This window comes from Bombus huntii, chromosome 6 (genome assembly GCF_024542735.1).
Source record: "Bombus huntii isolate Logan2020A chromosome 6, iyBomHunt1.1, whole genome shotgun sequence".
NCBI classification, from domain to species: Eukaryota; Metazoa; Arthropoda; class Insecta; order Hymenoptera; family Apidae; genus Bombus; species Bombus huntii.
Window position 1 is genome coordinate 1008403 of NC_066243.1, and position 17294 is coordinate 1025696.

The window sequence follows — 17294 nt, forward strand, 5'->3', positions numbered from 1 at the left end:
TGGTACTTTGTATTATAAGTCTTTGTATTCCTTGGAGTGGCCATCAGTTGACGAACGTAAAAGCTGTATGTCGTAGGAAAAAATAATATTTCTCAAGCAACTCTGCCTACAAAGAAAACCACATTCTCTTTCGTGCCAAATATCTTTCATCCAAAGTTCCAGAGATATTCAACATGATAATTCTTATTACACTACCTTGCACACGAAGAAAAATTTATTTACATTTGTTTACATTACATCTAAAAACGATGCAAAATGTTCGTACAAACATATGCTCCATCTGTTTACGAGGTACAACTCTTTGCTTTATAAGGAATTTTCTGTTTCGATTTTGTCTTGTCTAATTTACAGGAGATGCTAAAGATGATCAGCTGCATCTCGGAGCAAGTTTATAGACGTTTCGTCATAGATCCGGTTGCTCTCTGGATGATTTCTGGTGTTTCTGGAATTTAGTATTTCAACATTTTCCCTAAGTTTCCTCTGTTACGTCTCATAAGCGAAAACAGACAGAACATACGATCGAGTGTTTTCTTCTTAATTTTCTGGATTGATCGAATAAATAGAGTCTCTTGGCTGCAGTATTGGGATGATAATTTAATCTGCTTTCGTAATTACTATACAGCCTTTTTATTTTCTCAGAGATCAGTGTCATGTTCATCTTAAGCCACTGTCTTAATTTACTGTCAGCATAGATTCTTTTTTATTTAGTTTAAATTTTACAATTTGTCCAGTAGGACATTTGGTAAAATATTATAGCTTAGTGGTATAATAATATAACATGTGGACGGTTACCCCCAGCGGGGTTCCATCTTCCAAGTTGTTTAACTGTCAACATAGGTGTACGTAAATCAGTTGATTATTCCCAATTCTTAGAATGTGTGTGTTTGATAAAGCATTGTTGGACAGGTACAGGTGTGATAAGTTTATGCGTATGAATATAGTTATAGTTATGCTATAAATATAGTTAGAATAAATAAAAGACATACGTACCTATGAGAAGAAAAATAATTTGACAAATTTCCTGCCGGGCTGCAGTCTTTCCTCGTCTTAATCTACTGTCAGCATAGATTTAGGTAAATCGGTTAACTCTTTCTTTAGACGAAAACGACGACACTAAATCCCTTTCGATTTAGTATGAAGACGAGAGGTTTCTCGTGCGACAGGCATAAGCCACACCTCTTTCGGTAAAATCATTAGCAATTTAATGGAAAGTGCTTTGCGTCCACGTCACGTCCCAGTTTCACAGGATCTACCTGTGGAAACCGGCTACTGCTCAGTTAGACAAGAGTAAAAGAAATTCGCTGCCTCATAATGAGAGGCTATCCAGCTACGGTGTTTCTGCTCTTGATCGAAAATCGAAAGAAACGAGATCAGTTTGCAAAAATAATCGAATAGCGTTAGTAAATTTTGTTAATAATATTATGCACTCATAAATAAGATAAGATAAAGCATCTTGCTCGACATAAAATTGGAAAATCAGTGAATAATACTTAACTTCCTACATATTTATATAATCGAAACTTGTTTAGAAAGAGTAACAGTAAGTACGTTCAGCTTCTTTTTCTTCGTTTCATTTATCTTCCCTCGCGTTTCATGTTATTCTATCGGATGAAATATAAAATTATATACCACGTCTAATTACATTTATTCATTTAGTACCACCCGTTGCATTCTGATAATTGATGCACCATAGAGATTTCGAATTTGATATTTAAAATTTCAATGCTAGAGAAGGTCCCTCTCTTTCTCTCCTGCCTCTCTCGCACAATTTTCCTGAATGAGAACAATCACAGTTAAATGTATCGTTTCACTAATAGTAAAATATATTAATAACTAATTAATGAATTACCAGGCATGTAAATATGAAACCGGAATTCCTGTATAGAAAATACATGTTTATTGTATGAAAATGATTAAAAATATTTTATTCGAAGTATTGCCCATCGCTAGCTATACATTTTTCCCACCTGTCTGGCAATTAGTGGGCGCCACGCCAAAAAAACCGTCGCTCTTTTGAGGCAAACCAGTCATCGAGGCATTTTCGTACATTTTCGTAAGAAACGAAGCGCTGGTCAGAAAGTGCGTGTCCCATCGATGCAAATAAATAGTAATCGGACGGAGCCAAGTCTGGTGAGTAAGCCGCGTGCGAAAGTATTTCCCAACTGAACGCTTCGATCGATTCCTTGACCGGTTTTGCTGTATGCGATGGTGCATTATCACGAAGCAAAATTACTTTGTGTCGCCTTTTTTGATATTCTGGTCGTTCTTCACGCAAAGCTCGATTCAAATCGATCATTTGTCGTCGGTAGCGCTCGGTATTAACGGTTTCGCCAGGTTTTAACAGCTCATAATAGATCACACCCTTCTGATCCCACCAAACACAGAGCATTGTCTTCCGTCCATAGCGATTTGGTCTTGTAATCGACGTCGGTGGTTCGCCTGGAGCTACCCATGATCTTTTACGCTTAGGATTCTCAAAATATATCCACTTTTCATCGTCAGTCACAATTCGGTGGAGAAACGACTTTCTTTTGTATCTGGCGAGCAGCATTTCGCATGTGGTTTTTCGGTTTTCCTGCTGTCTTTCATTCGGTTCGTGTGGAACCCATTTTCCCACCTTCTGGATCTTTCCCATGGCTTTCAAACGCATGGAGACGGCTTCTCGTGTCACGTTTAATCGATCAGCGAGTTGTTGTTGCGTTTGAGCGTCATCCTCGTCCAACGGTGCTTGCAATTCGCTGTCTCGAAACCTTTTCGGTAGTCTCCCACGTTCTTCGTTCCTCGCGTCAAAATTGCCACTTCTGAATTTTTTAAACCACTCAAAGCACTGTGATTTACCAAGAGCATGCTCACCGTAAGCTTCGACGAGCATTCGATGCGATTCTGCAGCAGTTTTCTTCAAATGGTAACAAAAATTCAATGCTGTCTGCAAATCGTAGTTTCCAGGCACAAAATTTGACATGTTCAACGCTATTACAAACTATGCTGTTGTATGAAACTTGTATTGTTCTGAGTCGAAAATGTTTGTGAGATGTCAACAAAGACTTTTGGCATCAATGATGCAGTTTAGTGATAACTACATTATCAGCTAGGACCATCTATAGGCGAATTCCGGTTTCATGCTTACAGGCCTAATAATATCCGTTAGGAATTTATCTAAGAAAATAAATACCATGCAAATACTATATTATATAAATGTAAAAATAACGAGACGTTGCATTATGACGATCTCACCCTAATCTGAAAAGCTTCCATAGAAATATTTGTAAAAAAAAATACATTGCACTTTCTTAATGTGTTTTATCTATATTTCTTCGAACATGATAAAATGTTTAATAAAAATTGTAAATGCCAGTTTTTCATGCCGTGGTACGACAAAGAAAAATGATAATCTCTAAAGGGGACAAATACACGTACTATAATCGTAATATGTAAAACGTGTCGTTAAGAGAATTGAAATAAATTTCTGCTCGTGGTAAAACAACTTAAAACTGCATCGAATTGCAAACAATAAAAATATGATACGATCTTGATTAAATGTACAGGAGGACGATTAAAATGTTTTTCTAAATAGCTCGTGGCAAGCCCGAGCAAACGCGAGAGCAACGTGTGCGCGGTTCTGCTGGTATATAGCGGTCGTGCCAGGTCTGAAGAACGATTTATGTGCGATCAAGAGAATGATCCTTTACAGAGGCAACTCGTTTCTCACGCGCAATTATCAGCAAGATAATGCTTAATGACCATGTGGCACGCAGTATGTTTAACACGTACGCAATTTATAAAGGCGCAGCTGAAACCGCATAGCCGGCCAACTCCCTTTCTTCTTCCTTTATTCTCCCTTTCGTTTCGTCGCATAGCTGAAAATAAAAGCACGACAATATAACAACACGATAAAAGAATATTTCCGTGAGAAATATTTTTACTGGCCTACATAAAGTATTAGGTAGATAATTAAAAGGAAAAATAATTACAAGTTCTAATCTTTCAATGTATTACGTATGTGCAGTCGACCATAAACATATGCATAGTAGGTGCGCAGCCCTTAAATCTGTGGTTTGCTGGAAAAAAATACCAATGAAGCAGAGAAAAAACGAGTATTTATAAAGTTGAGATATCAACAGTTGAAGATATTAGGTTGTCCGGAAAGTGTCTTTCTTTCGCAAACGTGTTTTTTACAACAGTGCACCTTCGTACAAACGTGAAACCAAGTCTGTGAAACGTCGCGGTGTTTATCCCAACAGAAGAAAATGGATCGTACGTAATTCGATAAAATAATATAAAACAAAAAACGTTGTGCGTCTATTAGTTCCTCATAATACGAAAGAAACTTTTCGGAGAACCTAATATGTTAGAAAATGCATGTTCCAACAATTTTTGACACCGAGGTTTCTACTGCTTCGAATTTATTTTCTCATACAGAAAGAGAGAATCGAAGCTTATGCTATTCGCGTTTTATATTTATGTTGACTATTCTGGTATTTTTCCTGGAAACTTTGTTTTATGAAAAATTTCTCTTTGATATGTACAAATGTCACGTCAGTCGTTTTTGGGTAGAATTGGAATCTGTCCTTTCACATTATTATTTATAAAACTACTATTATTTATTATTAATTATAAGACTGTCGTTGGGGACTATACAATTTTTTACAGACTCGAGACTGAGTTTAATTCATTTTGGTAAAAATACGACGCTGGCATTTCTTGCGCTAAGCGACAGACATATAAAATGGTACAGTAGAAATTAGTATGAATTTTTTTGACACGGTAAGATACGCGTTAAAGTGTAATATAATTCATTCGTGAAGGACATTGGAAGGAAATTATGAGAATAAGCAGTGATCAATTATATCGAATGGAATGCTTGCCACTGTTTTTATTCTCTTGCTGTTTTATTATGAATCTGTTAATTCGTTCTTATAATGTAAAATACAAAGTGGCACATAAATCACTTTGTTATTTAACGCGTTGACTGCCACGCAAATTTGATATATTTTTCTCTGCAAGTTACAACAGATTGAAATATGCTATGATATACAGAATAAAAGTTCTTTTTTTCTTTTTTTAAATTTTTCCATCGAGACAACGATCTACAGTGAGATCCGTTATAACGAGACGCGATAAAGTGCACGCGTACCGACCGAAAATTCAAAGTCAATTTTCTCGAAAACAAAGCCTCGAACGAAAAATTTTTATTCTATATTTTCGACTTCTTTTTTCGCGTAGAATCTCCCCCTTTCCGCTTGTATCACCAGTTACCAACCACCCTGTATATTTCAATTTTGCAAAATATTATACTTGCGTACTTTTTCTCTGACAATATTACCTAAGCATTCTATACAATAAAGAAGAAACGCCTTCTTAATACGAGTCATCTATTCATATTTGGAAATTATGTACAAAGTCTCAACCTCAAGAAAGTCACTTTTCATTACTTTTTCATACATTTCGGAAGCTACCTTTACTATCTTCTTCTTTTCTTCGCTAAGTTTCTCGAATATCATCTTCTAACTACTCAATTGCGATTGGTTTATCGTCATACGCTTTACGTTTAAGAAAATCCCGTAAGGAAAAGTCCGGTGCAGTTAAATCAGGCGACAAAAAGGAGCAGATGATTTTTTTTTTTTTTAATATTTATTAAAATTACAATCAATTCTCGCGTTGAGAATTTTCAGTAATTTTTCTGGCGTGGCGCAGTAACATGGCTAATTATTTATAATAAGTTAATACTTATTATAGATAAGTATAATTTGTAAGTAAGTATTGTAAATAAGTAAATGTTACTTGATTTAAATAACTAGTTGAATCTATCGTTTAGGTCTAGCGGGTAGTGTCTCTTCAGCCTGCGGATCTGGTCCGTCGTATCAAGTAATCCAGTGATTAGGGAGTTCGGTGTTTATTGACTCTTTTGCTATATCTGTCGCTATATTTTGCTATTTCCTCTTTGGCTGTGGTTATCTTGAGGTCGCGGTGTATTGTTTCGTTGGTAACATACCAAGGTGCATCAATTAGGGATCTTAGCGTTTTCGATTGGAAGCGTTGAAGTATTTCAATGTTGGAGTTACTGAGCAGATGATATGGCTGGCAGATAATACGTGGATAACAGAAACACGAAGTCAGAGACACGAAATGGAACCTGACGCAGCCTTAGAGTCGCAAATCTACGCATCAAACGCGTTAAATTTCTTCAAAGAAATAAATATGAACTAAAAATAGCAAAAATCAAAACGATGTAGCTTTTTATGCATTTCTAATATTCTTTTTGTTCTTCTTGAAAGTGCAAAATTGCACAAAACACGGATGATATAAAAAAGCATGTAAAATATCCAAAGTATAAACAATGATATACACTTTTTCCAATGTCTTTTCGAATCCTCAAAACAGTTTGGCAATTCGCTTTATTGTGTGCCTCTTGGTTCGTTCAACGATCTTAGCGCTTCCTTTAATACTTTTCTATCGATCTTCTACTCTTTTAACTGTATCACCAACAGTATAAATTTGCATAAAAGTCTGCAATCTACTAATCAGTCTAAGCTTAGCGTCGTCGCTAATGAGCCTACAGTCGATGCGACGTTAAACGTACGTTAAAAAAGAAAAGGAAGAATCATAAAGCTGAAAGAAATTTCAGCGAACATAATAAAAGAATGAGAAATGATTTGAATCGTTGCTCGATCAAAGGTAAATTCATCTTACACGAACAACCTGGACTGCAAGTTTCTCCTTGTTTCATTAACTGACCAGTAACATTAAATGATCGTGCGACACGGTACTGCCGACGCAGTCATTTACATTTTCGCTGATATATTTTTGCAGCCGCTCGATTACGATAGCGTGTGCTGAATCGTAAGGCCGGTAGCCAGTGTTCGTGTATGTAATGAAAACGTTTTCTCACGTGCACGTGATTCGTTCTCATGATTAAAACGTCGCCAGCCGTGCGTAGTATACCTGCCTCCACATAAATCATCGTAATTTTGTAATTTCGTATCGCCCGTTTGCGAGTCTGAAATATAGCCATGAAAATTATCAATTGAATAGCGGTTACAGTTTAGAAACTGCAAGTTCCAGTCATCTAAATTCAGGTAAATTGTACAGGAATGTCGCAACACTTGTAATACGATCGACAATACGGGCATTCTACGTTTTTTTCTTTTTTTTTTATTATTTAATTTGTACTTTACCATTTGTCCAGCTGGACATTTGGTAAGTTTTTCTAACTTCATTGCTAAATAACATGTGGATGGCTACCCCCAGTGGAATACCATCTTCGAGTTTGACTATTTTATTTCTTCAGTGAAGTTAGTGGGGTGTTTTATGGAACAAAATTTTTTTTCTATTTAATTTGTACTTTACAATTTGTCCAGCTGAACATTTGATAAGTTTTTCTAACTTAATTCCTAAATAACATGTGGATGGCTACCCCCAGTGGAATACCATCTTCGAGTTTGACTATTTTATTTCTTCAGTGAAGTTAGTGGGGTGTTTTATGGAACAAAATTTTTTTTCTATTTAATTTGTGCTTTACAATTTGTCCAGCTGGACATTTGGTACATTTTTCTTACTTAATTGCTAAATAACATGTGGATGGCTACCCCCAGTGGAATACCATCTTCGAATTTGACTATTTTATTTCTTCAGTGAAGTTAGTGGGGTGTTTTATGGAACAAAATTTTTTTTCTATTTAATTTGTGCTTTACAATTTGTCCAGCTGGACATTTGGTAAGTTTTTCTAACTTCATTGCTAAATAACATGTGGATGGCTACCCCCAGTGGAATACCATCTTCGAGTTTGACTATTTTATTTCTTCAGTGAAGTTAGTGGGGTGTTTTCTAGGACAAAATTTTTTTTCTGTTTAATTTGTACTTTACAATTTGTCCAGCTGGACATTTGATAAATTTTCTTACTTAATTGCTAAATAACATGTGAATGGCTACCCCCAGCGGGATACCATCTTCAAGTTTGACTATTTTATTTCTTTAGTGAGTTAGTTTTTAACGTAATATGTTTATTTCGTCCCCTTCAAAGTAATACCCATAAACAATGATACATTTCTGCCAATATCTTTCCCAATCCTCAAAACAGTTTGGCAATTCACTTTATTGTGTGCCTCTTGGTTCGTTCTTAGTTTTATGTCTTCAGCGCTTTGAAGCAGTTGTTCTTTCGTAGCTTTTTCCATCCTCAGAATAATAAGAAATCGTATGATGTCATATCTGGTGATCGAGAAATCAGAACTGTATTATTTTTCGCCAAAAAGTTCCTAACGAGCATTGATCACACGGTAAAATCACAAGATCACAGAAATGCAACATAATAGACAAGCAAATCTGGAGTTATCGACCGATCTCGATAAAGAAACTGATGTATGTAATAAACAAGCAAGACCCAGCAAGCGAATCAACGTTTTCCCAACCGGCTCTTTCTACACCAAGAAATTACAAAATTACTCGTATGTTATCGTTGCCATTTAACAAGCAATTTAAATCTTATTATATTCGACTAAACAATTAGCTAAACTATCGGTCATTGTTGTTATCTGTTAATACCGTGGTCGGTCAAAGTTGTAGCCGATCGAGTCTGGCGTCAGTAAATCGTCGTCGGTAAAAAGAATGTCGGTAAAATCCACATCGGTGATTTCAATGGGTAATTAACATCTACTTTACTATTGCACGCTGTATAAAAGGAACAAAATTAAATACGGTGAGGATCCGTGGAACGTACTAGACGTTTAATATTCATTCAGCAAATACCTTTACGAGGCTTGGCTCCTTCGTTGCAACCAAACATAAAAGAGTATAGCGCAGCGCGTCAATTATGGTTTACAAGTTAAGAGCAATAGCCGTATTTAAAGCTGTTTTGCCAAGATGTACCGTGATTGAATACCATGCGTGGTCGCTAGAGAGCGGTTGCACGTAGAATGTTCACCTGCCCGTGATAGAAGATCGATATTCCTACTTGAATAAACTCAATTTTCTACGGTGCTTATAATCTGCGCGATGTAATCACGGGGAACCGCCGGCCGGCAAAACGATTCATCATACACACATTGAAGAGGCGTTGCTCGTACGTGCGCGCCAAGAGTTTGAATGTGTGCCGGCTAGTAATAGCTGCCGTGATCGAAGTAGCTATAATTGCAAAGTAGTAGGAAAAGAAAATGGTAAAGCAGCAGAGAGAAGAAGATGGGTAAAATTATATCAATCGGCGATATTAGGATATGCAGTATGTGCTGTTTAAACGGATACATTCAAATATCTGGAAAAATTCGAATGATACACTAGCACAGAAAAAAGTTGGGACACTAGCTCATTTTTGACAAGACATATTTTGATTGTGAAATTATAGTGAGATAAAATTGGAATTATTTTAATAATGGTATATTATAATTGTGGCTCTGAAGATAAAGCGGTAAAGATTCTTGTCAATTTCTCAATTTCGTTATAGAAGTACACACATTAATGTTTAATTTTCGGAAAACAGATGACTCTCCTCCGTGAGTTTATTTATCACAGCAAGACAACATAGGTAACAGGAAGTTTCAAGCTAAATTTAAAAAATAGCGTTGGTAACATCATTATCTTCTTTTTTCTTTTGCTTTTCGATTTATGGAGTTGATCATTGCGGCCTCTGAATGATCGTCTGATAGTAAAACAGGCGTCTGTAATTGCCATATCTCATAGAACTATTTTGTCACTTGACAAACTCTTTACCTTCAGATTCTCCAATTTTTAATTTGTAGAACAGATTGAGAAGAACGTTTTAAACAGCCAAACAGCCTCCTAACGTTAAACAGCAAACGTATACGCTATTATATACAGTAAATACTAACATCGATCATTGCTGTGTTCTTTAATACGCAATGCAAATTTGTATTCTGATGATTTCATAGAAAGATAGTAAATACTGTTTCCAATTGTTAATTTATCATCTGTTGGTGCAGCTTGGTTATATACTGTTACTACAAATCGACCAAAATTTCCCTAGAGATGCTTACGTAGTGTAGTGTATACATATGGACAAGCAAACACACAAACGTCCTTGGAAAGAAGACTAGAAAGAAAACACCCCACTGACCTCACTAAAGAAATAAAATACTCAAACTCGAAGATGGTATCCCGCTGGGGGTAACCATCCACATGTTATTTAGCAATTAAGTTAGAAAAATTTACCAAATGTTCATCTGGACAAATTGTAAAGTACAAATTAAATAGAGAAAAAGCTTTTGTTCTAGAAAACACTCCACAGATCCGACTGAAGAAATAAAATAGTCAAACTTGAAGATGGTATCCCGCTGGGGGTAGCCATCCACATGTTATTTAGCAATTAAGTTAGAAAAATTTACCAAATGTCCAACTGGACAAATTGTAAAGTACAAATTAAATAATAAAAAAAAATAAAAACTGTTCTTACGTAAGAAATTACTATATGGATTGTCAATTATATCGATGAAAGGAATAATTCTCAATACTCATGGAATGCTCAAGAACTTTCTTTTCTTAATCTCAATACACATAATACTAAAGAATAATGTAAAATTGACAGTTTGCTAATTCATACTTACTGTATTTACTTTACCAGTTTCAATTGCACCGGGAATTTTTTCATTATCTGTTCAATTATATACCGAATATTAATATTATATCGATTTTTTTATATTAATTACATAACTTCCTACGAAATTTGTAAATTTGAAGGGTGCAAATGTGTCGATATTAAACGAGTCATTATCACGATACATTTAAGATATTAAGAACTAATTCTGTCTCATGTAACATGTCCTCTTGCGCATTCCTTTTCATAAAATTATATCCACGTATAAAATATTTAAATGAAACGTGTCATGTTTATAAATTAAGAAATGTATAAGTACCTTTCTGATTTTTAACCGAAGGAATGTCGCTCGTTAAGCGCAACCTGCTGCTTTATAAAGACAGACGTTCGTTTGATGTTCAGGAATGCGTCACGTATATGTAGAATATTCGAATACTGAAACATTGTTTATGCGACGTGCAGGACGCAAAAGAATTCGATGCTTATGAATACAATAGCGGTGGATACATGGTTTTCATCAAGTTTTCCTGCTGCATCCTGTCTGAAACTATGCATACATATATCGCACACGTTGTACAAATAAAAAGTTGACATTGCCTTAAATGGTGCATTCACAGTGCAATACGGTTTTTAAACTCTTATTCTATTTTTACAAACATAATTACACCTACGTATGTATAATACGTGCATGTACTGTGAAAGATAGATCGGGAGAGAGCCAACAAAAATTATGAAATATACAGAAGAAGACAGTTTTGATAACATGATGGAAAAATAATTAATTTAAAATATAGGATACTTGAAGTTTAATTTTGTGGAATTTGCCACGTTGCTCGTTTGCTGGGACAATGACGTAAATCAAAATTTGTAGTTGCTTGAGTTATTGGTAAATTTATTGAGAAAAGACAGTTAGTAGAAAAAATTAGAAGCAAACTTCAAAAATTCAGAATGTCAGAGAATTGTGCTATCATTGTAATGCTTTTGTCTTGCTACGAGACTGCAAACAGTCCGGAACTTTCAAACTTGTCTGCCCTAAATTCGTGACTTTTTAATTACGTTATTGTTCCAGCAAATGTTCGATAGATACGTCACTCTTTGTTTTTTATATGATATTCTACAAAATTGATGTTAAAATATTTTCTAAACTAATCAGTATTAATCAGTTTTCGATCATGTTACCTTGATATTTTTTTTTTTTTTTTTTTTTTTTTTTGATGGGAGGATTCGATGTATGGAAAAAGAGGTTGCCATTTAAAAATGCAAAAAAAATAGTGTAACTGTCTCGAATGCATATGCATTTTTGCACTTTCGAAGAGTTAGAAAATATTATCGCGAAGATGTAGTTCACTTCGATCCATTCATCTTTCTCCACGTACTTATCGCTCTGTAACAAATTCAAGTTACCAAGACGCGATAAATTGTGATATAGTAAGTGAAAACTCTCCTTCAGGAATTGAACATTCCCTCGTAAATATCGTAGAATGAATAAAAAATAAAAGACTTATCGCTAACGGGAAAGATTTACTCGAAGATGGTACCCGCTGGGGGTAGCCATCCACATGTTATTTAGCAATTAAGTTAACAAAATTTGCGAAATATCCAGCTGGACAAATTGTAAACTACAAATTAAATAATAAAAAAAAAAGAAAGAATGGGAAAAACGCTGGCTAGTAAATCCGCGAACACGCCGTATAGTGCACTATATAACAAAGATTGGCATACAAATATAGGAAAGTGGAGCTGGAATGCACAGGGCATATAAAGAGGTGTGTGTGCTTCGTTCAGATTTGAAGCATAACACTCGTACGATTTTCAGGGGTATTGTTGGTGAAATGGGCCGACTAAGATGCGCGTCCGTGAACACTTTCACACGTACGAGCGGCTTGCGTCTGTGGGTGCGCAAAACTGTGAAAGGTTCGTACCACACGAAACACTTGGGGCCGATGTCAAGGGGTCCCTGGAACAATATAACGACACTGCGTGAAGGCAACCACGCTCTCTGCCTGCTTCTCAATACTTCGATGCAAATGCTTCGCTCCGGACCCACTTTCTACCAACACGTGCTCCCTTTCAGCCCTTCAAGATTTTCGATTTATCGCACCAGCGAACTCTTCAAAGTCGAAAAAATTCCAGGTCGAGGCTGAAGTCTACAATTTATGCGAAAGCGAGTTGATAGTCGCCCTATGTTCTACTTATCGCTACCGTCGATCGAACTCCGACGACTGTCATCGATCGACCTCGAACTGCAGTCGAAACTCGGCAACTCGAACCCCGAGGGAAGAGTGTAAAGTCTTTGAATTCTAAAAGAATTTTGGCTTATCGAAATTTCCGGGTAAAAGAGCTTCGACAAACGAAAATTCACCGTACAGAAGCTTCGCACGAAGGCGTAATTACAGCCACGTTCTCAGAGAGTGTAATTATTTTAAGCTTCCTCTTAGAACTCGTTCTATTCAAGGTGCATAAATGCGAAAGTTAAAGACGTGACAGATAATGGCAATTATGCGTTCGACTGACGAAAAACGATTAGCTTCCATGAATAGATAGAATGGTCGAAGGGCGAAGAGGTAGGGACATGGTTTGCGTTGTCTTATGTTGCTTGGAACGATCCTAACAGTTGGAAGAAGCGAGATAATATCGAACAATTGGCTTCTCTTGCATATTGTCACATATAGTGTAGCTATAGTCATACTTCGAGTTGCAGCTAGAAGCAGCGATAGAAGTTCGACTCATAACGATAAACTTCGACTTGCAGAGTCTAAACTCGAGTTATAGAAATAAAATAAAGTACCTGGACAGGTGGCGAATAATTCGAGTTTAAGTAAGTTTTATTTCGACTTCTAAAGGTTTTCGCAGCGGATCGGAAGAGAATGAACAAAAGTTTTTTTTTATTATTTAATTTGTACTTTACAATTTGTCCAATTGGACTTCTGGTAAATTTTCTAAGTTAATTGCTAAATAACGTCAATGACTACCCCCAGCGGGATACCATCTTCGAGTTTGACTATTTTATTTCTTCAGTCGGATCTGTGGAGTGTTTTCTAGAACAAAAGCTTTTTCTCTATTTAATTTGTACTTTACAATTTGTCCATCTGGACATTTGGTAAATTTTCTAAGTTAATTATTAAATAACATGTCAATGACTACCCCCAGCATAATACCATCTTCAAATTTGACTATTTTATTTCTTCAATGAAGTTAGTGCGGTGTTTTCTAGGACAAAATTTGTTTTCTGTTTAATTTGTACTTTACAATTTGTCCAGCTGGACATTTGATAAATTTTCTTTACTCAGTTGCTAAATAACATGTGGATGGCTACTCCCAACGAGATACCATCTTCGAGTTTGACTATTTTATTTCTTCAGTGAAGTTAGTGGGGTGTTTTCTAGAACAAAGTCTTCTTTTCTATTTAATTTGTACTTTACAATTTGTCCAGCTGGACATTTGATAAATTTTCTTTACTCAGTTGCTAAATAACATGTGGATGGCTACTCCCAGCGGGTTACCATCTTCGAGTTTGACTATTTTAATTCTTCAGTGAAGTTAGTGGGGTGTTTTCTAGAACAAAGTCTTCTTTTGTTATTTAATTTGTACTTTACAATTTGTCCAGCTGGACTTCTGGTAAATTTTCTAAGTTAATTGCTAAATAACGTCAATGACTACCCCCAGCGGGATACCATCTTCGAGTTTGACTATTTTATTTCTTCAGTGAAGTTAGTGGGATGTTTTCTAGAACAAAGTCTTCTTTTCTATTTAATTTGTACTTTACAATTTGTCCAACTGGACATTTGATAAATTTTCTTTACTCAGTTGCTTGTGGATGGCTACTCCCAGCGGGTTACCATCTTCGAGTTTGACTATTTTATTTTTTCAGTGAAGTTAGTGGGGTGTTTTCTAGGACAAAATTTTTTTTCTGTTTAATTTGTACTTTACAATTTGTCCAGCTGGACATTTGATAAATTTTCTTTACTCAGTTGCTAAATAACATGTGGATGGCTACTCCCAGCGGGTTACCATCTTCGAGTTTGACTATTTTAATTCTTCAGTGAAGTTAGTGGGGTGTTTTCTAGAACAAAGTCTTCTTTTGTTATTTAATTTGTACTTTACAATTTGTCCAGCTGGACTTCTGGTAAATTTTCTAAGTTAATTGCTAAATAACGTCAATGACTACCCCCAGCGGGATACCATCTTCGAGTTTGACTATTTTATTTCTTCAGTGAAGTTAGTGAGGTGTTTTCTAGAACAAAGTCTTCTTTTCTATTTAATTTGTACTTTACAATTTGTCCAGCTGGACATTTGATAAATTTTCTTTACTCAGTTGCTTGTGGATGGCTACTCCCAGCGGGTTACCATCTTCGAGTTTGACTATTTTAATTCTTCAGTGAAGTTAGTGGGGTGTTTTCTAGGACAAAATTTGTTTTCTGTTTAATTTGTACTTTACAATTTGTCCAGCTGGACATGTGGTAAATTTTCTAAGTTAATTACTAAATAACATGTCAATGGCTACCCCCAGCGGAACACCATCTTCGAATTTGACTATTTTATTTCTTCAGTCAGGTCTGTGGGTTGTACAGGGAACATAAATAGAAATCTGTTTATTAGTTCCTTTGTTCCTAGACCTTGCAACCTAAAACATAATGTATATTCAAGTATACAATAATATGCACCGCTCCTTATTTAGAATATTTCTTCGTAATAGCAGTCTCCAGGTCACGGATATACGTAAATAAAGTTGCAGAGTTTTTCTTGAAATATTTACTTCAACAATGAACACTGATAGACCTTTCCGTATTATCCGAGTTTTCACGTCGGATAATCGAGGCTCTGCTCTACCGAATAAATTAAATTTCGGCAAACGTAAACGCGGAATGTTCGCAACATTAAATCCCTCTACTTGCAAACTGCACTTCAGACCTTTCTTTGGTAACTTTCAAACACCTAACTTGCTTCTCGCGTTGAGCATTACGTCGCCTTCTGACGAAATATCTGCAACCTGTGTGTGCTAAAACGAGTATAAGATACAGTTCTACAGGGACTGCAGATGTTGCTCGTTGTTAATGAACCAAATTATACGAATGTAATTCAACCTTATTTGAGTTATTTATTAGGCTCTATACAATTTCGCATTTTTACACGTTCGTTTATCAAAGTAACAGAACTTTGCGTTCACTTTCGTCTTCTAAAAAAATTCTACCAAATGTCCAAATCGGACAAATTGTGAATGTAAACAACTAAATAAAAAAAAAACTTTCGTCTTTTAAAAAATTCTACCAAATATCCAAACTGAACAAATTGTGAATGTAAAGAATTAAATAAAAAAAAAACTTTCGTCTTTACGATTATACTTTTTACGGTATACTTTTCACTGTTAATTTCGAGAGTTTCTTGATTCACATCGTAGCAGTTTGTGACAATTTTCAAACCTACCGGCATATTGACAAGTAATTGCGATTTGTGTGTCCCAGCAGCATCCGTGAAATTTTAAGTAAAATAAAAATCATCCTCGTCATATTTTCCACCAAGAAGAAGGAAAAAAACACACTGAAAAATTGTAAATTGACTGGCTGCTGTTAAACTGCATTCGCCGATGAACTGTTTGGTTGAACAATTAGTTAGCCGTCGTTGTTTCGTCACAGGACAAATACATCTTAAAGGAGCAAACGTTTTCCACGAGAAAAATGCCTCTGCTTTGTCATTTTCAAAGAGTTCTATTATTTTTCCCACAGTCCGTGTACATCGCAATGAATCCAAGTCTCGATCGTAGTTGGTCCCTGAGAAAAAAGTCACGAAACAAAGTTTCCAACATTCGCGGGTCACAATATCGAGATAATATGTTTTTAAAGGATCCTTCAGCCGCTTTCCTTTCTTCAGGCATAATCAAGCGGCAATAATGCCCGTCAGACAATAATCGGTCGGCTTACCGTCGCGGTTAGTAGCTAAATCGGAAAAGTTTCAGCCGTCCTTACGTCAGACGAAGAACGACGAATCTTTCTTCGCTGGAACTGTCGGCAACTAGGATTAGTTTTAAAGTAAGAGCATGCTCTCGTCTTTTCATCCTTCTTTCTTCGTTCCGCAAGCCTTTCATCGACAGATATACTCACGATGCCTTGATAAACTTCTTACAGTCGCCGACTTCTTTTTTGTTTCCGCGAGTCCGTTCTTCTATGAGATAGGAGGGTCGAACGATTTTTTCGCTAAATTCCGACTTTCTTTAAACTTTCAACTAATCCAACTTGAAATAAGTCTTATGAACTGGATATACATCGGGCCACGAAAATATTTCAACGTTGCTGGAAACTTTTCATGTGCACAGTGTGTATGATAATTAGCAGGACCCATTTCAAGAGACCCAAAAAGTTCATGCGTTCCATCTGACCTTGTTTCAAAGTTGTAGCCATTTTCGTGTTTCAACAACCCGCGACTGCTTACCTTTTGTCCTGAAAGGTGTACCGTAGTATGTGTGGATGATGTGTGTAATATATGTGCAAGCAAGTAATAGAAGTGGACAGGAGGCACAAAAGCAACGAGAAAGGTTCATACTCGCGTATATTCTATTCGACTTTGTTTAAAAATTACGAGCATTTTTTCTCTGATTCGCTAATCCAATTTCAGCAACTGCTCGGCTTCGTAAAAGATGCTCGAAATGGCCACCCACGATCTGTATGAAAGCTCGCACTGATCGCATCAGAGAATTTCGCAATGTTTCAAAAATTGCAGATATTTGTTGAATCTGTTGGCAACCTTGTTGTATACGTGC

The 17294-nt window shown here is 36.0% G+C and overlaps 1 protein-coding gene and 1 long non-coding RNA gene across 5 annotated transcripts in view; one reads left to right on the forward strand and one right to left on the reverse strand.

Annotated features, from left to right (window-relative positions):
- LOC126866484 (uncharacterized) overlaps nucleotides 1-17170 on the reverse strand; it is a 36954-nt gene extending 19784 nt beyond the window's left edge. The window contains exon 1 of the long non-coding RNA XR_007689890.1: nucleotides 4493-17170. This is a non-coding gene — a long non-coding RNA (uncharacterized LOC126866484). The remainder of the gene's footprint in view (nucleotides 1-4492) is intronic.
- Nucleotides 1-17294, forward strand: part of LOC126866468 (CCR4-NOT transcription complex subunit 6-like) — a 516829-nt gene that overhangs the window by 449809 nt on the left and 49726 nt on the right. The window lies entirely within an intron of this gene.